Below are 22,948 nucleotides of genomic sequence, written 5' to 3' on the forward strand. Positions count from 1 at the left end.
ACTTTATTTCCTTAATATTGCGGGGAACTTTATTTTCATATTCCTGAATCCTTTTATTAAAGAGATGAACTTTATATATGTCATTAAGAAGAGTAAGTTTGGGTCACAATTTATTCTCGCATTTTAAAAGTTCCTGGCTAGGGGGCAGCTAGTTAGCACAACTGGTTAGAGCAAGATGCTTGTAACTCCAGGATTGCCGGTTTGATCCCTGCATGGGCGAGTGTGAGCTGCGCCCTCCACAACTAGACTGAAACAACTACTTGACTTGGAGCTGATAGGTCCTGGAAAAACACACTTAAAATAAAAAGAAGTTTAAAAAAGAAAAAAGGTTCCTGGCTAAATGTCAACCATGTTTTATACTGAGAGAAGATCTGTGGTATATAATGCAGTGGTGAGGCTTATTGTTTTTTTTTTAATTGAAGATGTATAATTAGGATTGAAAACATATTGAAACATTTTGTAAAATACATCTTGTTTCATTACTATGGTCCAAAAGATGAAATTGGATGTGAGTCTAATGAGAATGTAACTTGCTTTATCCATAGGTATGACTAGCACTTAAGCCATTACAGTTTGCGTTTTAAAAAGCAGGGTCAAACCTGGCTTGCTTTGAGGGGCCTTCACGTATTCACCTGAAGTGAGATGCAGGTCTTCTGGACAAGCCCTCAGTCTCCAGATGTTTCAAAGTGGCTTTGTTGCTGTTGCTGCTTGCAATTATGTTTCAAAATGAGGACCTTAATACAGAGAGTGAAATGAGCCCAAAACGAGATACCAGAGTCTGCTGAACTCAACTTTCTCAGGAAAGCTGTGACAGGACAGCAGACGAACAGGCTGAGACACAGTTGGTGCCCACTGAGGGTGGGGTTGAGGGGCTGGGGTGTTAAGGCAGGGCTGTCTCCTCCCTTGCCCTCAGGCCCCCTGGGGTAAAAGCCTCCTAGATCTGTGCCCACCTCGAGGCACAGAGACAGCCCCTGACCAGGCTAGGATGCAGCCAGCCTGGCCCAGAGATCACAGTCTGACATCCACTTAGCCTCTACCTACACTCCAGGAGTCCCCTCAATCTTTCTTCCTGGTTAGGACCTCAGAGAACCTGGAGAGTAAAGGGCGTGAGGAAACGTGGGAGTGTTGGTGCTGCCACCTGGCCCCCACCACATCCCCCAAACTGGCCCCCCTTGTCTGTCAGTGAGCAGACCCACTCCCTGGAGAGCAGACATCCAAACCTGCCTGAGGGATGTGGGTGGAGGCAGATTGTCCCTGCCTGGCCTTGAAAATAAAACAAGACCAGCCAGCTCTCACTGAGCTCTGCTCAGGCCTGGCACTAGTCTCAAGGGCACTTATGGTTTCTGGTGGGAGAGAAAGCAGGGGCTGTCTCCAGGTGCTACAGACCACTCCCTGCCCACTCAACCCCCCCACCCCACCCCATCCTGCCTTCTGCCTGCTGCTTAGAACCAACTCAACTTGCCCTCCCCAGGAGCCAACCTCGCAGTGACAGCACTGAGACAAGAAGGAGAGCTGACCAGGAAGCCCACTGTGTTGTGGCCTTTGAATGGCCTTGGGGAGACCAGGAACCCCTCAAATTGCTCAATACTCAGAGGTATTTGAACTTTTTTCCCAAAAGAAGTTTCAGCATTTTTACCAGATTCTCAAAGCGTCTATGTGAATTTGGGTGCAAGTAAGAAAACCTGCTTCAGGATGGCTTCGTGATGAGGAAAGTTGATTCTCATACATAGTGGCAAGTGGGAGGCAAGGTGGCCCTGGAGTTGATTCAGTGGCTCAGCAGAGTGTTCAAGGACCCAAGCTTTCTCCACTTTCCTCTGCTGTCCTCTCCACACGGGCCTGTCCTCAGTGGGCACCTCCCTGATCTCAAGATGAATGTAGCTCAAAGCTTCACACCTTCCTGCACAAGCACGGAGAGCAAGGAGATGATCCCAGCACCCCACATTCCAGCCCTCTTTGTTGCATCCCATTGGCCAACTTCCAGGCCAATCTCTCGGAAAGGGATTTGCCTGGACCAATCAGATTTAGCTCCTGGCCTACATGGGGCTGGAACTGCTGCCCTGAGTGAGTCCTTGGGGGAGAAGGTAGACCCTGGGCACAGTCACACTCTGCCTGGGGGAAGGAGGAGACAATGATGGACTTTGTGTTGAGGGTTAGGGTCCCCTCAAGGTGAAGAGCTGTTGACTAGGGCCCTGAGCTGGAAGGAAGGTAGAAGCAAAGCACTGAAGAGAGCACCCAACCCCCAAGGGCCACTCCAAGGAAGCCTGAGACAGCGATGCTGCTCCAGGTCCTTCTCGGGTCCCGAGAGACACAAGACCCAAATGTGGAGGTGGCCTGGCAGAGCATGGCTGTTTGCAGGCTATCAAGCCGGGCCACCGGCCCCAGGCCCTCCCTGCCCCTCACCTGTAGGTTTCTCTCAGGGCTTACTCTTCTCTCCGCTACAATCGTGAAGCCCCCAGGTCCTCCCAGCAGCCCCTCAGGGAGGAGGCTATTCCCTGTCAACAGCACCTGGGGTCCCACAGGGCAGTGTCTCTACACACAGGCTGGCACCTTCCATGAGGGAGAAGCACAAAAGCAGTTCCCAGGACTGTCCTCGCTGCGCAGCAAATGGAAAACATTTCCAGGAAGATGAAACTGTTGCCATCACCAGGGACCCATGAGGTCCTCCTGGTCTCTGAATCAATGGAAGTCTCATCTGGATCCCTAGAAAAACAGCCTTAAACACCAAGTCCTGCCTCGAAATGACTGTGTGGCTGCCACTCTGGCTGGAAGTGACCCTCGAAGTGGCCCGAGGGTCATAGGACAAGGGGCTCAGCAGATGCATTTGTACAGGTCTAAAGGGGGAAAAAAAAAAGTTGAGACTGTCAACTGGCCAAATAATTCTCCAGGTAATCCACCAAAAGAAATCATTTATTCGGGAAAAGAAAAAGAAACGGAACCACCAAGGAGTGTGTGCCCGCACACTCGGTGGCCAGTCTGCCCACTGACCGCCCATGTGGGAAAAAGGTTGAAGAGCCCAACATGGCTTCCCCCTTTAGTCACATCCCTTCCCCGGAAGTTACCACAGAGTTCAACAGAAAGTCAAGACTAGAGAGTTAACTAGGGGCCCCCATAGTCCTCCCAGCTCTATGGGTAAGCATCTTAAGATGCCAGTTCATTTTTATTAAGACAGTGAGGAAAGCAGCCTTTGGTAGGTCAGAAACCCTGCCTAGGGCTGCTGCTCGCAGCCAAAGCACAGTACATTAACCCTCTTCTTTATCACAGGCAATTCCTTCTACTTGGGCCTATCCTGTAGGGAGATGGTCTGCAGACAACAAGAACTTGGAAGTCTGAGTCCAACTGGGTGACCTTGGGCTTTATCTCTTGAGTCTCAGCATCCTCCCTGTAATGTGAGAACAATAATAGTACCGAGCTGATGGGGTTGCTGGGAGAAGTCCATGTGACAGCATATGCAGAGAACTTGGCCCAGCCCAGTGTAAGTGCTGTTGAAATGAGATGGTTAGCATCCTCTTTCAACAGACCTTCCAAGAGCCTCCGGTGGGGCTGTGGTTACAGGCTCACCCCTATTCCAGGCACTGTTGGTCCAGCACCCACCCACAGGAGGCACACAGGAACCGGGAGAATGAGAGGGAGTTCCCTTGAGTGGCCTCTTGACTCTAAGATTTGGGGCTGAAAAACCTCATGATTGTGTAATTAAGATAAAAATGTAGATATACATTAAAGGGGAGAATGTAAAAGTTGCCTAACATTTAAAGATAAAACAAGACTTCAGAGAAATTGCATGCTTGCTTTGGGCCATGCCCCTGGGGTAAGACTAGTGTCCTCAGGCTCCTCTGTCCCCAGGGCACTTGGGGTGGATGGAATCACGGGTTGGGGCCTGGAGGCAAAAAGGAACCCCAGAGGGCATTGGGGATCTGCTGGTAAATTCTTTTCAGTTTTCAAACTGTGAAACTCTTTACTGTCTTTTAAAAAGTATTTTTAAATTTTAATGAAAAATACATGATCATTGTAACACACACGGGGGTGGGGGTGGGGTGGAGAGAGACAGAGAGAGAGAGAGAGAAATGAATGAAGAGAAAACAAAAATCCTGTCTCCCCTTCACAGAGAGAAATGTGTCAATGATTTCATGTTTGTCCAGTTCGTGTACACGCCAGTGTGCAGGCACACAGACATACAATTGCACAGACTCACAGGTATACACACACTCAAAGGCACACATCGACACAAACTTAGACACAATTGCACAGACACACAGACACACACAGCCACAGACACACATACAGTTGCTCAGATGCATGCATATAGATAAACAGATGCATATGCACTCACACACAAGTGGCAGACACAAAGGGACACACAGCACACACACATAATGCTGCACAGACACACACACACGGAGTCCCCCAGAGCCACCGACACAAAGATACATGTGCACACACGCCTGAGCACAGGCATGCACATAGTTTTTAAACTGTGGCATCAAACTGTTCTTAACTAATCCGTAGCCTGTCTTTCCCCCCACCATGTATTTCACAATGTAGAAAATAATCTGACACCCGTATACTCACCACCCAGAATATACCATATATTAAAATTTTGCTTCAGATCCCTCTTTACAAATAAAATGAAATGAAAAACCCCTCCCTTGTTCCCACTGTGGTTGCTGCCCAGAAGTTGCAACATTCCTGAGCACATTTTTTTGCAACATATGAATCTATTTATAAACAATGATAACATTTGTGTATGTTTTCAACTTTTACATAAATGATGTCCTCTTGCATCTTGTTTTTGCCACTTGCTTTTCTCACATCACTGGGCTTGGCAGGTGCCCTCCCGTATCCCTCCTTTAATGCATACCAGGTGTCTGTCTCCTGCCCTGGCCCCCCTCCCTCAGCCAGCTCTTCTGTGTATTATATACCAAGGGCCCCAAAAGGCCTCTCATGGTGGAACTGGGTCTCTGAAGCATTTGCTGAAAGAAGTGGTTTCTGACCACTGTGGTGTCAGAGGGAAGGCTTCATCTCCCACCTCCCACCCTGCTGCTTTTAGAAGAGGGCATTGCCTGGCAGGGGTTTGGGTGAGTGGGGACCCCTCTTCCCCTTCTCCCTTCCTCTTCTGCCTTCCTTCTTCCTGCCGTCTCTCATTTCCTCTTCCTCCTCTCCATGTCTTTTCCCTCTCCTTCCTTTCCCTATCTTCCTCCTCCCTTTCTTCCCTCTGCCCCCTCACTGCCCCTCCTCTCACCTTCCCTTCTCCCCTCTCTCTCTTCTACTACTCCTTCCCCTCCTTCCTTCCACTATCCACCTCCCGGCCATGCAAGCCTCTGGCTGAAAAGCTGGGAGGTCACCCAAAGAAGTACAGAAAGAAAAGGCATCTTGATATATTTCCAAATATATCTCCCTATGATTTTTTTTAGAGTTCTATGTTTTACATTTACCTCCCTTATCCTTTTAGAATTAACTTTTGCTTATGATGTGAGGTCAAGATCTAAAAAAGAATTTGGTTTTTTTTAAAGATGGCTAGCCAGTCTTCTAGGTAAATCAACTAATACACATTTTATATTAGGATTTTGATTGGAATTGGAGAGAACCCAGATCTTCTTACTTTTGCTTTATTACAGAAGGAATATGGAAATACATGTGAGTTATAAAAATTAAACCATCTATTCTTTGAGTAATTAGAATGAATTACAAATCCCCCCCCCCCCCCCCACACACACACATACATCCTGGCAATCTCATTTTCCTCCTAAGGCACTTCAGTCTGGTATGTGGTAAGTTAAATTATGAATTCCACTTTTTCCCTGCCCTGTAGTAACTTTAGACATCTCTCCCCTTGCTCCGGCTTCATGCTGGGCCAAATGTACTTCTCCACTCCCTGATCCTGGGCTTCTCCGAAGAGAAGTTAGTAGATGTGGCACAAGCAGAGGCTTGAAGCTTGCTCCTGCGGCTGAGCTTGCCTCAGACATTCCAGCAGGAAGAAAACGCCCCAGGCGGCTGCTGACCCTCCAGGCTGAGCCCCGGAATGAGACACTCGGGGTGGGGCTACACCAGCCACCACAGACGCCTGAGAAATAAATGCCTATTGTTTATGCCGCTGAAACTTTGTGCTTCATTGTCACGCAGCAAAAGATGACTGATGCAAACTGTATCCGTGTGTGTGTACATTCTCACACAAATTAGATTGGGATTATATGAGACATTTTATCCTATGACTTTAAAATTATAATTATATGAAATTATGTGTGTGTGTGTGTGTGTGTTTATTTATTACCTACCTTGGCCCACCCCTAACATTTGAAGGGCCTAGAACAAGAGGAAAAATGGAGATCGACATACCATATGTCTAAAATGTAAAAGGTATAAGTTAAGCTAACAACTGTTAAATAAAATACATTTTATCCTCCAGTTTTGACAGATATACCTTTATAATGACCTGGAAGTTCAGGTTCAGTTGGAGTTCCCAGGTTCTTTGGAGTGAGTAGTGTGCTGGAATGTGGGGGCATGCGAATAGCTGGCCCCCTTCCCCTTTCTCTCACCTACCTGGCTCCATCCCCATGGTGGAGGGCGGGGGTAGGGGCAGGGAGGAGGGTGGTTCCCGTGTACCACATGTGCACCTTGGTCTGCATAGCCAGGCTCTGTCCACACCGCCCACAAATGCCACCTCTTGGTCACCCCTCATTCCTCGGGCTGCATACACTGGTGGATGCCGTCGACCCTCAGGATGATGGACCCGAGGAAGAGGCCCATGCAGGCCCTGGTCATAAGCCTCAGCTGTTAGGGCAGGAAATTCCAGGGTTCCCAGTGCATCAGGACCCATAGACCCGTATGGCCTCTTACCCTACTGATTATCATGGCTTCCTCCTACAGAGTCCATCTCTCCCTCTCAGTGGATCCTTTCCATTGGCCTTTACACACACTCAAGTTATCTCCCATTAAAAAATGCAAACAAAACTCTAACTGTTCCAGTACTCCCTTCCAGTCCCTCCCCTGCCTCTGTCCACCTGTACCAGAAGCGTGATCTTCACTTCCCATCTCCTACTAGCTTCCCAGTTCCTCCCAAACCAATTCCAGTCACCCTCTGGCCTTAAGGTCCCCAAACACCTCTTTCTCAGGTAAGCAAGGACCCATATCACCTCGTTCAAAGGCATTTCCCAGTCGTTATGGTTCTGAGCCCCTCAGCGGCATTTGGCTCAGCCAGCCACTCCTCTTTCCTCAGCGTGTTGGAGGTTAGTGCTGCCCAAGAGCTCCCAGCTCTCCTCCTCTGTGGGCTCCATCTCTGCCTCCTTTGAAGTTAGACTGGGCCATGTAACTTGCTTTGCCAGCAAACTATGAAACAGAAACCTGAGGAGCCCGGGTGCCATTCCCATACTCCCTTCTCAACCCTGGCAAGCGTGGAAGCTGGTTTCAAGATGGAGTCTCCATCAGCCCGGTTCTGAGTGATGGTGACGAGCAGAGCCCTCGCTGACCCATGTTGGACCAGTACAATGAGGGAGAAGTTAACTTCTGTCTTTTTAAGACTTTGAGACTTTACGGATATTGGTTTCTGCAGCCTCACCTTGCCTGTACTGGCTGCTGCACTTGACATCTCCAGAGCAGGGCTCACACCTGTTCCCCCCACCCCCTACTCAGCCCATGCTTTTCAGCTTTGTTGGCTGGCTCATCCCCCTCTATCTGGCCACCCCTTGGCTGCCTTCTGTTCTCCTCTCACACTTTCTCCCCACATAATCTCATGTAGCTCTGCAGTGCCAATGACACAGATTTGCACCCCCCTTCTACCTGCAGCTCCCACTTCCCACTTGATGGGCCTCCCTTGGGATGTCTCAGAGGTTCCTCAGACTCAACATGTCCTGACTCAGACTCACGATCTTGCTCCCTCCAAACCTGGCCACCTCCCAGTGTCCCCATCTCATCCTGCCACTCAGTTGTGCAAGCCGAAACCTGGGAGTCATCCAGGAACCTCCTCCTTCCTGACCCTCTTCTCCATTCCCCATCTCCAATCCATCACCAACCTCTGTCAAATTACTCCTTAGAACCACCCACACCTCTCCATCACCACTGTCACTCTGGTCCAGCCACCATTATCTCTCATCTGGATGGCTGCAGCAGCTATCCTTCCAGTCTCACTGCTGTCAATCTTGCCCTTGCAATCCATTTTCCCCCATGGCAGTCGGAGGAATCTTTTCAACATTTATGTAACTTGCTTAAAGCCTTGCCAAGGATTCCCTTGCTCTAAGATAAGATAACACCATCATATATGGCACGTGTGGACGGGACCACCTCTTCCCTAGCTCTGTGTCCACGACATCCCCTCATTCTCTGTTGCAGGTTGGGCTCCCTGGGAAGCAGACTCTGAGGTACAGGTTATTGCAGGAGGTTTATGTGGAGAGTGCTTTTTGCATCAACATTTGTGGAAGGGAGGGTAAAAGACGAGAGGGAAGAGAGAGAAGTTGAGCTCTTGCGCAGTCTCAACAGAGGCCTCAGCCAACCCAAGGAACACAGAATTGTCCGCCGTTTCAAGAAAGCAAGCTGGGCCTCTGTGTGGCCATACTGATCCCTGGATGTGACATTGGATATGGGGTATGACCTTGGGCCAGACATCACTCTTTACCTGAAGCATTCTTTGACGGGGACTGATAGCTGAAGGCTTTCTGCGGGCAGCCCTCCCAGAAGCTGGGGGAATACGTTCTTCATTACTGAAGGGGGGTCTGGGGGGTGCCTCACAGTGTCCAGTCCGTCCCCTGCATGACCTGGGACAGCTCCTCAAGATTCTGGTATGCCATGGGGGGACGCAGAAGAGGTAGGTTAGTGGGGTTGACTACAGCCTCCACTGCTGCAGTTGGTCTTCAGGCCACAACTGACACTCATCTTCTCTCCCTCTGGTTATCTATTCTGAATCCCCCCGCCCCCTTAGCTAAGAACTGTCCTGGCCTCAGGGGCTTACCTGGTGACGTAACCAGACCCCCATCCCTGAGGGTTCTGAGATTCTGGCCAACATGACCTTTTCAGGCCAGAGTTGCTGCCCTTGTCCATTTACTGTCAAAATTGGGCAAGAAGGTACCAAGAAACACCCACGTAGATTAATCAGGCACCAAATATATTTTCCTTGCCCCCACTGTATAACAAAAATGCTACCTTTTTCTGATGATCAGGGTCCATTACCCCTGTCAAGATGATGACTGTCTTGCTTGCTGGTCCCTCAGCGTGACAAGCCTAAAGTGCCCAGGCAGCATCAGCTTGTAGTTCATGAAACTCTTGCTGGGTTCCTTGGCAGAAGCATTCCTTGTTTGGAATCTCTAAACCCTTAGGGCCCTGGGTTGTGGGATGGGAAGGGCAGATTCCCCAAGTGGGTGACTAGGATTGATGGTAAGCAGGCACTCTGACTTTCACCCATTGGTTCCCAGACCCATCTTACCTATGATAAAGTGTGTTAGTTTCTCATGGCTGCTGTAACAAATTACCACAAACTTGGTGAGTTAGAACAACATACATTTATCATAGTTCCAGAGGTCAGAAGTCAAAAGTGGGTCTCACTGGGCTAAAGATCAAGGTGTAGGCAGGGCCGCATTCCTTCTGGAGGCTCTAGGGGACCATCCATTTCCTTGCTTTTTAGCTCCTAGAGGTTGGCTGCATTCCTTGTCTCATGGCTCCCTTCCATCTTCAAAGCTGGTTGAATCTTTCTCACGTGCATCAGTCTGACACTCTCCTGCCTTCCTCTTTCACTTATATGGATGTTGGATCTACCCAAATAATCCAGGATAATCTCTCCACCTCAGAATCCTTAATTTAATATCTGCAAAGTCTCTTTTGTCACGTAAGGGAACATACTCACAGGTTCTTAGAATTAGGAGATGGACATCTTGGGGAGAAAGGATCTTTATTTTGCCTACCACACATAGGTAGACCTGTGTCAACCCATTGTTGATTTAAAGTATATGCTCTGGAGAATGGTACCTCATCTTTGCAAAATACCCTCTCTGAGCTGGTACTTGAGCTGTGTTTTTTTATTTTTTTAAATTTTATTGGGTAACAGTGTGTTTTTCCAGGGCCCATCAGCTCCAAGTCAAGTCATTGTCCTTCAATCTAGTTGTGGAGGGCACAGCTCAGTTCCAAGTCCAGTCGCCGTTTTCAATCTAGTTGCAGGGGGCACAGCCCACCATCCCATGCGGGAATTGAACTGGCAACCTTCTTGTTAAGAGCTTGAGCTCTAACCAACTGAGCCCTCCAGCTGCAGCAGCTCAGCTCAAGTGGTTGTCTTCAATCTAGTTGTGGAGGGCGCAGCTCTCTGCCCCGTGTGGGAATTGAGCAGGCACTCTTGTTAACAGCATGCGCTCTAACCAACTGAGCTAACTGGCCACCCCTGAGCTGTGCTTTTAACAGACCCTTCCATTGCTTTATCAGATTCGCAGATTCAGGGTGATCAGTAAGTGATATGACCACAGCATCTTATCGTCATGTGCCACCCTCCCCCCTCCTTTGCTGTAAAATGACTCCCTTCATCTGACACAATGTTGTGTGAGATCCTGTGTTGGACCATCAGATACTCTGGAAGTCCTTGGATAGTGGTCTAGCTCAGGCCCTATGGTCAGGAAAAGCAAATCTGTACCCAGAATATGTGTTTATTACTGACAAAATGAATCACTGCTCCTTCCAGGATGTAAAGGATCCAATGTGGTTCACGTGCCACTAGATGACTGATTGGTGTCCTCCAGGAATGGCGCTGTGTCTGGGACTTAGCATTGGGCTCTGTTGCTGGAAGACTGGACACTCAGCTCAGCCTTGGTGGGTGCGAGCCCATGCTCTTAGGCCTCTTTCTAGCTTCCATCCTTGCAACCATGGCTACTCCTTTCATGCACGCTGTATGCCAGCAGTGAAGAGACCAATAACAGAAGCTGGTTAGTGTCACTCGGCCAAGCCATTCTGTTGACCTGGTTGCTTAGTGTGTCTTCTTCCATGATGGATGTCCTCTAAGGAGTGTGAACATAAGAGACAGTGAGCTTCACACTTGGTGCTAAGACCCATCCACATGACTGCCCCGACAGCCTTGTCCTATCTTCTAACCTGTCTCCTTCTGGCCCCTGACCACTTCTCTTTCCACCAAAGTGGGTGACCAAGTGCATTGTCCAGAGCTCCATCCCTTGGGAGGATTTCATTTCCCACCACCTCTCAAGGCCACCTCTGAGGGGGGCTGCAGAGCAGACTATCCAGTTTTTACTTGCTTCCACGCACCAGCCAACACTTCTGTGAACTAAGCTCTGGCTTTTCCCTCTGTCATCCGCTGGTCATAATCCCCACCATGCGGCCCTAGGAGTCAATGGAGAGGCCTTGGTGCAGCAGTGGTGGATAACAAGGGAGGCTAGGCTACCTGCTCACACAGCTTGTTTGTGGCCTCTCCTCCTGCTCGTACCTGTTCCTGGATGTACCACTTGTGCCTTGTGATGGATGCTGCTGGGTCCATTTGGCCTTCGGACATGGTGGGTCTGACAGAACTCATCTCATGATGGGCAGTGCAATGATCTGAATGTTTGTGTGTCTCACCCCCAACACACACACAAAAAATTGTTGAAATCCTACCTCCCAGAGACGATAGATAGTATTAGGAAGTAGAAGCTTTAAGAGGTGCTTAAGTCATAAGGATGGAGCCCTTATGAATGGGATTAGCCCCTTATAAAAGGGACTCCAGAGAGATCCCTAGCCACTTCCATCCTCTGAGGGCACAGCAAGAAGACACTGGCTATGAACCAGAAAGAAGGCCCTCGCCCAGTGGTGCTGGCACCATGATCTTGGACTTCCCAATATCGAGGACTGTGAGAAATAACTATTTGTTGTTCATAAATTACCCAGTTTATGGTATGTTGTTATAGCAGCCAGAAAGGACTAAGACAGGCAATTATGGCTGCATTTTCACTTGGTGTCCCATGGTCATGGTTAGGTACTCTATCTATACCAGGGTTTGTAGCATGCCAGGAACTGCTTTTCAAAAGATTTATAATTTTGTACATAGCATGGCCTTGTGGCAGAACCTTAAGAGTCTGCATTGTAATTCTCTCTTTAGGGCTTGCCAAAAAGTCTATGTGCTGTCTTTTCCCAATAGTGATACCTCCAATACCACAGGGTGCTCTGGGTCACATAACCCGAGTCAGCCCTCTTGTACCACAGCCTGGACCTGCTGTAAAGCCCTTTCCATCTCTGGACTGGCTCAGAGCTGGCAGCTTTTCACGTCTCCTGGTATGTGGTTTGGAGTATTCCTACATGAGGACTATGCCTTCAGAACCCAAAGAGGCCTACCTAGCATTGCGCTTTCGAGGTGGGAGATGCACGATGCCATGATTTGTCCTTTCCTTTGGTTATCCTGGCATGTCCCGGCCCACGGCAGCTCCTAAAAGTTTTACTGACTTGATAGGCCCCTGGAACTTTACTGGGTTAATTCCTACCCTCCTCTGGAATGCATGGGTCTTTTGAAGGCCCACTAAGTACTAGCCAGTACTTGGCTCATTCATTCTGATTAGCGTGAGGTTACTGATATGATATATTACCTATATGATGTTCTACAGGACGTCCAGCCAATCCAGGTCTTGGACAGAGTGCTGAAGAGCTAACATATTTCTGGGGCAAGACTATAAATGTATACGTTTACATTTCATTATGAATGCAAACTGCATTCCATTGCAATGGAATGCAAACTGGTTTTGATCCTCTTTTTGATAGAGATGGAAAGTAATGTGTTTGCCAGATCAATGGACAAATACCATGTACTGAGGTCATGGTATTTTGCACTGGCAAAGACACCACAATTGGCACAGCAGCTGTAGTTTTGACTACTACTTGGCTGGGTTTGCCATGGTCCACTGTCACCCTTCAGGATGTGTCTTCTTTTTGCAGGAGCCAAATTGGTCAATTCAATGGAGTGAGCTCTAATGAGGACCACTATCCTTGGAACCTTTAGGTTTTATGAGGTAGCTCCAATATCTGCCCCCTCTGTGCACTGCCCCTCAGGATGCAATGTTGTTTTTCATTTACTATTTTGGAAGGGGGTGGAGGCAGTTTCAGAGGCTTCCTCTTTGCTTACCCCATTCCAAAAGCTCTTACCTTATAGGCCAAGGAGTCCATGTGGAAATGTGCCAACTACTCAAGTAAGTATGTTTGAATTACACATTTGGGGGAAAGGGAAGTGACCATGGGGTGAATCTAAGCATCCAGTGGATCCACTGTAAGCCAGACCTGAAAGCCATCACTCCATCTATTACATACCTGGTCCCATATATCTCCACTCTCATTGAGGGCTACCGTGATACATCAGACCTCAGCATATCAATATCAAATCAATGGTCCAATGGTCCTAGATTTGTTTGGGTATCTTCTTTCTCTAGGGCACCTATTGGACAGGGACTGCGGGAATGATTACTAGATATATGAGCTTGGTGTTACAGGTTCATCTTGGGAGCTTACCTCTCCATCAGTCACTGGATTCCTGGTCTGAATACAGGCTCAAGTCCAGAAACTCGGCGAGGAATAACGAATTTTTTTTTAATTGGGAGATTGCCCTTAGGCTCCTGATTATCCATTTTTTATTTTTTTAAAAAGATTCTTATTAAAATATAGCTAACATACAATGTTATATTAGTTTCAGGTATACACCATAGTTGTTCAACATTTATATACCTAAAGAAGTGATCACCATGATAAGTCCAGCAACCATCTGACACTGTACTATGTTGTCACGAAATTATTGACTGTATTCCCTATGCTGTATATTACATCCCCATGACTTATTTCTTTTATACCTGGAAATTTGGACCTCTTATTCTCCTTCACTCCCCCCCCCCCTTTTTTAATTTTTCAATTACAGTTAACATTCAACATTATTTTACATTAATTTCAGTTGTACAACTCCGTGCTAGATAGTTATATAATTTAAGAAGGGATCCCCCTGACTAGTCTAGACCCACCTGGCACTATACATAATTGTTACTAATTATTGCCTATAGACCCTATGATATACCATACGTCCACATGACCACTTTGTAGCAATCAATTTGTACTCTTAATCCCTTCCCCTTTCCAACCCATCCCTAACTCCCACCCGCTTGGCAACCATCAAAACGGTCTCTGTATATATGAGTTTGTTTCTGTTTGTTTGTTTATTTTGTTCTTTAGATTCCACATATAAGAAAAATCACATTGCATCTGTCTTTGTCTGACACTCCACTCACCAACACAGATGGCAAGAACTCATTCACTTTCCATGGCTGAGCAACATTCCATTGTATATATGTACCACCTCCTCTTTATCCATTCTTCCATCGACAGGCACCCGGGCTGCCTCCACACCTTGGATATTATAAACAGTGCTACAATGAACATGGATGTACACGTCCCCTCAAAGTAGGGCCTGGGATTTCTTCGGATAAATACCCTGAAGTGGAATTACTAGGTCCTTCTTTGTCTCTTGTTATAGCCTTGTTTTAAAGTCCATTTTGTCTGGTATAAATATTGCTAACCAGATTCTTGTTTGTTTGTTTCCATTTTCATGAAATATCCTTTACCCCATTCCTTTACTTTATCTTACAGGCAGCATATATAAGGGTTTTGTTTTCTTAGCCATTCAGTCATCCTGTCTTTTGGTTGGACCATTTAATCCATTTACATTTAAAGTAATTGTTGATAGATGTGTGGTGATTGCCATTTTATTATTTATGTTTTTAATCTTTTTTATTCTTTTCATCTTAAAGAAGTTCCTATACGATTCCTTGTGATACTGGTTTGGTGGTGATGAACTCCTTTAGCTTTTTCTTGTCTGGGAAGCTCTTTATCTGTCCTTCGATTCTAAACGATAGCCTCACTGGGTAGAGTAATCGTGGTTGTATGTCCTTGCTTTTCATTACTTTGAATATTTCCTGCCACTCTCTTCTGGCCTGCAAAGTTTCTGTTGAGAAATCAGCTAACACTCTTATGGGAACTCCATTATAGGTAACTAACTGCTTTTCTCTTGCTGCTTTTAAGATTCTCTCTTTGTCTTTAACCTTTAATTACGATGTGTCTTGGTGTGGGCCTCTTTGGGTTCATCTTGTTTGGGACTCTGCACTTCTTGGACTTGTATGTCTATTTCCTTCGCCAGGTTAGGAAAGTTTTTGACATTATTTCTTTGAACAGGCTTTTCAATTCCTTGCTCTCTCTCTTCTCCTTCTATCATGCAAATATCATGCAAATGTAGTTATGCTTGATGTTCTCCCAGTGGCTCCTTAAACTATCCTCATTTTTGGTGTGGTTTTGCTTTTTCTGTTCTGATTGGGTGTTTTCTGCTACCTTATCTTCTAAATTGCTGATTCCATCCTCTGCTTCATGTAATTTACTGTTGATTCCCTCTCATGTATTCTTTGAGCATCCTTTGAGATTATTGAGTATCCTTATAACCAGTGTTTTGAACACTGCATCTGGTAGATTGCTTGTCTCCATTTTGTTTAGTTCTTTTTCTGTAGCTTTGTTCTGTTTTTTTATTTGGGACATGTTTCTTTGATCCCTCATTTTGGCTGCCTCCCTGTGTTCGTTTTTATGTTTTAAGTAGGGCTGCTATGGCTTCCGGTCTTAGTCGAGTGGCCTATATAGTAGGTGTGCTGTGGGGGTCTGTGGCGCAGTCTCCCTGGTCACCTGAGCTGGGTGCTCCAGGTGTATGCCTTACAGGGGTCATGTGTGCCCTCCTGTTGTAGTTGAGCTTTGGGTGCTGTTTGCACATCAATGGGAGGGACTCACCCTCAGGCTGCTTGGTTGTGAGAAGTGGCCGTGACTGTGGAGGAGCTGTTTTGTAGCTGCTGACTATGGAGCAAGATTCGCTTTCACAGGCTCTGGTGCCTACCCAGTCTGCCCTATGGGTGTGTCATTCCCGGAGGCAGCCAGATGATGCTCCGCTGGGTCTGAAGTTAGCCACTGAGTGTGCCAGTCCTGGGACTTCCTGGGAGGAGCCCCACTGCAGGCCAAGTTCAGCCACAACCTGTGCCCTGCCTGGGGACACCTGGCATGAACCACAAAGCAATCTGAAGATGACTGCTGCCCACCCATACTGGGTTTGGAGGGGCCTTGAGAGACCAAGCTGTGAATTGAGGCAGGCTGTTGCTAGTGCCAGGTTTGGGGGGACATGCCGAAGTCAGATGCTCCTTGTTTGGGTTTTGTGAAGCTTTGAGAGATTTTAGGCAAGTCTCCAGCATGAGCCAACACAGGTTGTTTATACGGAAAAGCCACTGGAAGTGGCTTGGGTGGGCACACGTGTACCATTGCCACATTCTCAGTGCCTAGCACAGTGCCTGACTCAGACAATATAGAATGGATGTAAGCTGCGGGCTTCCCTGCCTCATTATTGACCTCTTTTGTTATGGAAAAAGGTTCACATTACTCCCCTTCTCAGAGCCTTTCCTTCAGTGACTCCCGTTGTTCTCAGCACCAAATCCAATCTCCTTATTGTGGCCTACAAGGTCCTCCTCGACCTGGCGTCTGTCACCCCTGGACCCTGCACATAATGAGCTGCAGGGGTCCACAACGTATCTGTGCACACTGCCCTGGGCTCCAGCCCACTGCACCTCAGAGGTGGTCCTGAGTCATGTCCTTGGAGCCAGCCCTACAGGGTCACGTGCCCTGTCTGCCCTTGGGTACCCAGTTGGGGTCTGTACTCCACAGGCCATGGCCCTCAGCCCCAACCTGCCTCTTCTCAGGTTACCATTCACCTAGGACCCCATTAGGCAGAAACCCTGACTGCAATTTCATGGAGTGCCCAACCCCTGAAAAATGATGGCGAGCCCTTTTCCCCATGTAATTAATTCTCCTGTGACCGAGGCCTCTCCCCCAGGGTGGGCGTAGGGCCAGGGTGACTGATTGCACCTGCACCGCCTGTGAAGACTTTGGCTAGTGGGAGGCGTTGATGGCGTTTCCCAAATGAAACGGTGCATGGAGATTAATGAGCCCTGAGCTGGGGGCTCTGGGTGCCCAAGGCCTGAGCAGTCAGGCTGGGCCTGCCAGCCCAGTGCCCCACCGGCCTGCTCCGCCCTGCCACTTCAAGGAGCGGGGCTTTGGACTCTGAATCTTTGCACAGGTTCCCAGGATCTCCCAGAAATGGTTGCTTCAGTCTCATGCCTGAAACCTCAAACACAAATAATTTTCAATTTGCCTGGGAGTTTCAATCGCACAATCCAATGTTAAATAATAGATTAGATGCCTCAGGGAGAGAAACGGGATTTAAGAAGAAGAAATAAATAAAAGGAAAAGTAAAGTTCAGCACATCGGCTTGAAGAGTAAGAATGTAGCTTTCCCTCCTAGCCTGAATTTGCCCGCCCTGCCCCATCCTACCTGGCTGGGCTCTCTTCCTGCGGTCAGTGGGGATTGCCCTTCATGTATCTGGCTCTCCCAGGAGCAGGTTCCAGGCTTCAGCAGCCCTGGGCTCCATCCCGACCCTCCTGCTCCAGCCTCTGCACCCCAAGGAAAGGCTGACTTGTAGCCCTGGCAACAACCACCTATCCGGGCCAACAGGCTGACCCAGACACAGAAAGATACAGATAGTTACAGAGCACAGTCAGGCTGTCCCAGGTTACAGGCAGGTTAGTGGGCAGGCGACAGGCATGATCTGATGGGGCTGGGTATAGACACGGGTGTAAGATGATGGTGTCTTTGGATCTAAGAGGAGGCTGAAGAAAATGTGTCTATGGGGCATGTCTCTAAGGTCTGGAACTGAGGTCATCTCTGTCCAGTGACCTTTCCCTCTGCCCATCCTGGCCACCCCTCCCCACCCCCAGCACAGTCTGCCCTTGCCACCACAGGAAGCCACATCATGTCCTAGGTCATGGATTCCCAACTCCAACCTTCCCTCTGCCCATCAGCCTTTCCTGTCCTCATGCTCCTCCTTATCGAGCTTAGATCCCATGTGTTACCATGTATCTGTCCCCTCCTTCCTTCCGTTATACTTGCCTAGGAGGACAGCAGCTCTGACCTTCTCTGTGCTGCAGGAGAAGCAGGATGGCCTGTTGGTGGTCACCCGGGCCAAACTGCTAGGGTTTGAATCCTGAAACACCTTCTTACTAGCTGTGTGAGTGTGGGCAAATCACTTAACCTCGCTGTGTCTCAGTTTCCTCATCTGTACAAAGTGGGGAGGATAATGATTGTATCTATTTTACAGGGCCGTGATGAGGACTAAATGAGCTAATATATAAGAAATGCTTAGAGCAGTCTCTGGTAAACCAGTAAATCCCATCATTCTTATTATTGCTTCAGGAGCCTTGGTGGGAGACGAAAGTGGCTTGGATTAAGATGAAGGCACTGGAGAGGGGAAAAAGGATTCACTTAGGGGGCAGAGAGAATGACATGTGCGAAAGGGAGGAACCCAGGGCTGATTCAGGATCAAGGGCTGAGATGGAAGCTTGGTGGAGGAAAGGCCTGGGGTGGGAGAAATGGGAGGCTCAGCTGGGACGTGAGAAGTGAAGGAGGTACCCTTTGATGTGCCAACAGAGGTGTGAGCTGGGCAGCTGGCCATGGGGGTCTTGAGGTCAGGGCTGGAGGTGCAAACTTGGGATTCAGCAGCATATCAGTGTGGAACTGGCTGAGCTTGTCTAGGAGTGTGTAGACAGGAGTGTCTGTCTGTCCAGTTCAGAATGTGGCATAGTGGAAGATGCAGAAGAGAGCTGGTTCCAAGGTGGCAGACCATGGCGAGTTCAAGAGTAAAAGGCCAGTGGAGGCGTGGGGCAGCAGGACCAGTTTTGCTGGGAGGGAAGGGACAGAAATGGGCCCAGAGCTGGAGGAGATATGGGGCTAAGGCGTTTTCTGTTTTGAAGATGGGGCCTCAGTGGGAAAGCTGATGACCCAGCAGAGAGGGGCGAGTGAGTGAGTGATGTCCTTGAGGAGGAGACAAAGAGCTGGGGATGCAAGAGGGTATGGAGGGCTGACCCCTGAAGGGCAGGGAGGAGAGATGGGGAGCAAGGCTTGGTGCAGAAGGAGCATCACGTTGACATAAGACAGTGATGGACTTTCTGGCCCTTCCTTGCTTTTCATAGCAGTGAGAAATGCACCGTTAGCCACGCACCTTTCTGAGGATGTCTGTGTAAGCGTGTCTGTTATGTCTGCTGAAGTGTGTGGATGCGTGTTGCTCTGTGTCTATATGCACCTAGGGTTGTGTGCACGTGTGTGTGTCACAAGTGTGTGGATGTGTCCGCATGTATGTTTGTATGTGTGTCCGTGGATGGGTCTCAGGGTCTGGATGTGTATTTGTGGGGATGGATATATGTGTCTATATGTGTTCTGTGTCTGTGAGTGTGGGCATGGTGTATGTGTCGAGGGTGTGCGTGTGGTGGTTGAGGTCATGGATGGCCTGACATCACCCTCATGGAGAGTGGAGGACAAACACCAGCAGGCTTGTGGTCATGAATGTAAGGAAAGCTGAGTGAGCCCTTGCCTCCTGCAGTGTGGGGGGCAGACTAGAGTGGGTTGGTCTGGTTGGGGTTTCCAGGGGAGTGAGACAGAAGGAGCAGTGCACAGGTCATAAGGCGGGCCAGGATGCACCCCAAGTCTAAGCTTGCCAAAGAGGGGAGTGAAGCCAGCAGGGGAGATGGCAGCTCCCCACACATCCCTGGTGACATGTGACCCTTCCACGCACTGGGTTCTCCCTGCTGACCAGTCTGTGCTGTGCTTTCTGGGATGTTCTGGTCCCCCACTGGGCCCATGTGATGGGTGCTGGGAATATTTGGGGGCTTGGTGTTAGAGTAGGTGGGTCCTCTGGAGCTGGTAGATTCCAGAATGGCCTCCGGGGTCTGCCCAGAGACAGCTGGAGAGGCAGGGCTCCCCTGACTCCACGGCTGAGAGGGAGCGAAGGCAGAAGACCGCCAACGGGGTTGGGAGGCTGGTGACGCGGTCTTCTGTGTGTCTGAGGGAACGCTCCGCCCCTCACGGAGATGCACACAGTCGGGGCGTTGCCGCCACCTCGTGGGCTGGCAGGAGATAACCAGGCCGCTGCTCAGGAGCGAGCACTTAGCTCCCTCAGGTGGCCAAGCCCTGTCTCTGCCAGTGGATACCTATGCCCTCCTCCCAGGTAGCTGGGCGACCCCATGGACAGCACAGATGTCTATGGGCACGGCGGTGGGAGAGCACAAGAGAGGCGGGTCCCAGCCCGATAGGTAGGTGGATCCCCGCTCCAGATCTTGTCCTGTTCAGCTCTGGGCAAGTCTCTCTGTACCTCAATCGCCTCACCTATAAAGTAGGGTGAGGTAGGCATGATCAGGGCTGCTGGCAGAGGTCTGTCAGGCAATGCATGGGAGAGACCAGCACAGTACCCGCTGCTCTGAACGCTTGACTCAGGCTGGTACACTGTAGGCCCCACGTTTTGAAAAGACTCACTTCTGACCTCTGACGCTTGCCTTGGGCTTCAAGTGTTCTTGGGAGAGGTAACCTTCAGCCTACTCTCTCCACCACTCCCTTCTCTAGGCTGGTCCAGAGGTGGGGGAGGGGGCAGTAGCATCTGGTCCCAGGTGGCCCCAGCGCCGGCAGACCTGTGGCCACCCTCTGCTGCTGTCTCACAGCTGAGACTCTTGTGCAAAGGGCCCTTCTGGGCAGCGTGAGGAGTCTGGGAGCAGCACAGCTTTCAACACCAGGCCATGCCTCACTGAGGGAACAGAACTCAAGGGTCCCATGCTCTCTCCCCCAGCCTGGGCCAGTGGACCATAGAGGGCAGCCATAGTCAACAGTCTCCATCCTCTCCCCACTCCAGTGACACTTCCCCTGCTCTCCAAGGGTACCAGTTTAGTCCTCATCCAGGTCATTGTAGCCATCAGCACGGAGTCCCCAAAGATGAGGACAGCATTATTTCAGTCCTGCTCAGCCCCAGACTGCCCACCCTAGGTCCTTGAGACCACTCTGGTCCATTCCTGAGCCCAGGTGTCAGCACTAGTCCCCCTGTGCACAGATCTGGGTTCCACTGCTCTTAGGTGGGGTGGGGAGGAGACACCAGGAGGAAATTCCCTTGATGAGCCATGGGTGCTCCCAGAGAGGAAGAGCTAAGAGGAGGTGGAGGAGTGAGGGGAAACCACTTGCTGGCCTCTGGGTTCTTCTGAGGCTCCAGTGTCCCACCCCTTATTGAGGGGGAGTAACCTCAAGGACGAAATTGGCAAATGGGTCCTTCCTGAGAAGGGAAGGAGGTGCTGGAGGACTGTCCCTTCATCCACTGCCTGCCCACCTCTGTCCTGGGGCCCTGTGTGGGAGGCCGGGCCAGTGGGGACAGCAGGAGGCAGAGTGTTTGGCCATGTCTTAGAGACCAGAGGTGCCTGCCTCTCACACCTGACCACCTGGCTGGATCTCACATCTCATCTTTCTAGGGAACTCCCAGGCTTCTGGGGCTCACAAGCCTCAGGGAGAACCCTAGGTTTTGAGGATGTCTGTTCTCTTTACCATTCAGAGAGCAGGGCTCATGTCTGGGGAGGTCTCAGCTGCTCCGAGAGCAAAGGCCTGGCAAAAGCTTCACTGTGGGCTGCCCCGAGAGGCCCCCATTTGGAAGACCATGCTGGGGAAGGGCACTGGGGTTTGGTGGTTGTTTCCCCAACTTGATGAACCTGTTTGACCCCTGGGAGGAGCTGGTGGCCCTTTCTTGGGTCCCGGACCCAGACAGACCCTCCCTCCAGACTATACCAACAAAATGGGGAGCAGACGAAATGGAGCAGGGTTGTGCAGGAGGGAGCAGCACAAGATGGTCCCAGAGAAGATGGGGACTGTCCACAGTCCCCCCTAAACCTGACTCATTATATGGACTCACACACATGTACACACCCCCTCACTCCAGACACAGATACCTATAAGACAGATAGCTACCACACCACTCACATACACACATGCACGCATACACACACATGCACGCATACACACACACACACACACACACACACACACACACACACACATTTTCTTGTGTTGGCATATGCTCCACTGCTCCCAAGCCTTAGGGCTGTACAAGGCTTGAGGTTGGGGTTGGGGGCTGGAGCTGGGTCCAGAACCACCTCAGTGAATTCAGAAGGAAGACTCAGGACTGGGATATCTTGCTGGGGACCATCAAGTGGAGATCATGGTCATTGCCTGTTATCTGCCATCACCATCAAGAAGGAACGCCCCTCTTGAATGGGTGTGTGGTGCGTGTACATCTGTCCAGCTCAGGTCTGGTTGTCTGAGAGATGACACAAGTAAAGATGTGCTTTCCTTCACCCCAGCATATGTGCGTACACACACACACACACACACACACACACACACGCTCACATTGTGGGAGGATGGTCCCAGGGCGATCCTGATTGTCTTCAAGCTGCAACTGTCTCACCTGGGCTTTTGGGTGTCCCCGTTGCTGAGCAGATGACCAGTGCACTGTCTCAGTCTTGGCCAAAGACATCCATGACCAGAGACGGCTTCTGCATTGTGAATTGTGTCTCACTTTGTGAGCACCCCAGCCCGTTTCCGGACAGCTGTTTCTGGGTTATCGTTAGCCCTCCCCGCCTCCTCTCCCTGACCTGGCCCTGGCTCAGCTGTGCTGGGTCAGCCTCTGGTTCTGTGAGCCTCTCAGCACCTGCCTTCCTGCCTTCCGCACCTGAGAGTCCCTTAGGCCCTGACAACAGCCTCCTTCCTGCCCCTCTGGGTTCCTTTTGTCAGATGGCCCAGGCCACTCCAGCTGAGTGGAAGCCTCCCCCTACTCAGCGTTCTTGGACGCATGTGGCCCGAACAGGCAAGTGGCTTGTTCCACCTTTGTACATTTCCAGAGCCCATGGTGGAGGCAGAATGGGAGATGCAGCAGCTCACGGCTCACTGGGATCCAGTACAGGATCCAGCAGCATGTCCCACCCAGGGGACAACAGTGCCTCCTTGTCAGGGTCCAGCAGAACCTGAGACCCTAGCAAGTGGGAACAGATTGAGAGAAATCTCCTGGGAGAGATCCACAGAAAGATCCAGAAGGGCA

The sequence above is a fragment of the Rhinolophus sinicus genome, chromosome 8 (genome assembly GCF_057876585.1).
Source record: "Rhinolophus sinicus isolate RSI-liver-muscle chromosome 8, RSI-T2T, whole genome shotgun sequence".
In the NCBI taxonomy this organism is placed as follows: domain Eukaryota; kingdom Metazoa; phylum Chordata; class Mammalia; order Chiroptera; family Rhinolophidae; genus Rhinolophus; species Rhinolophus sinicus.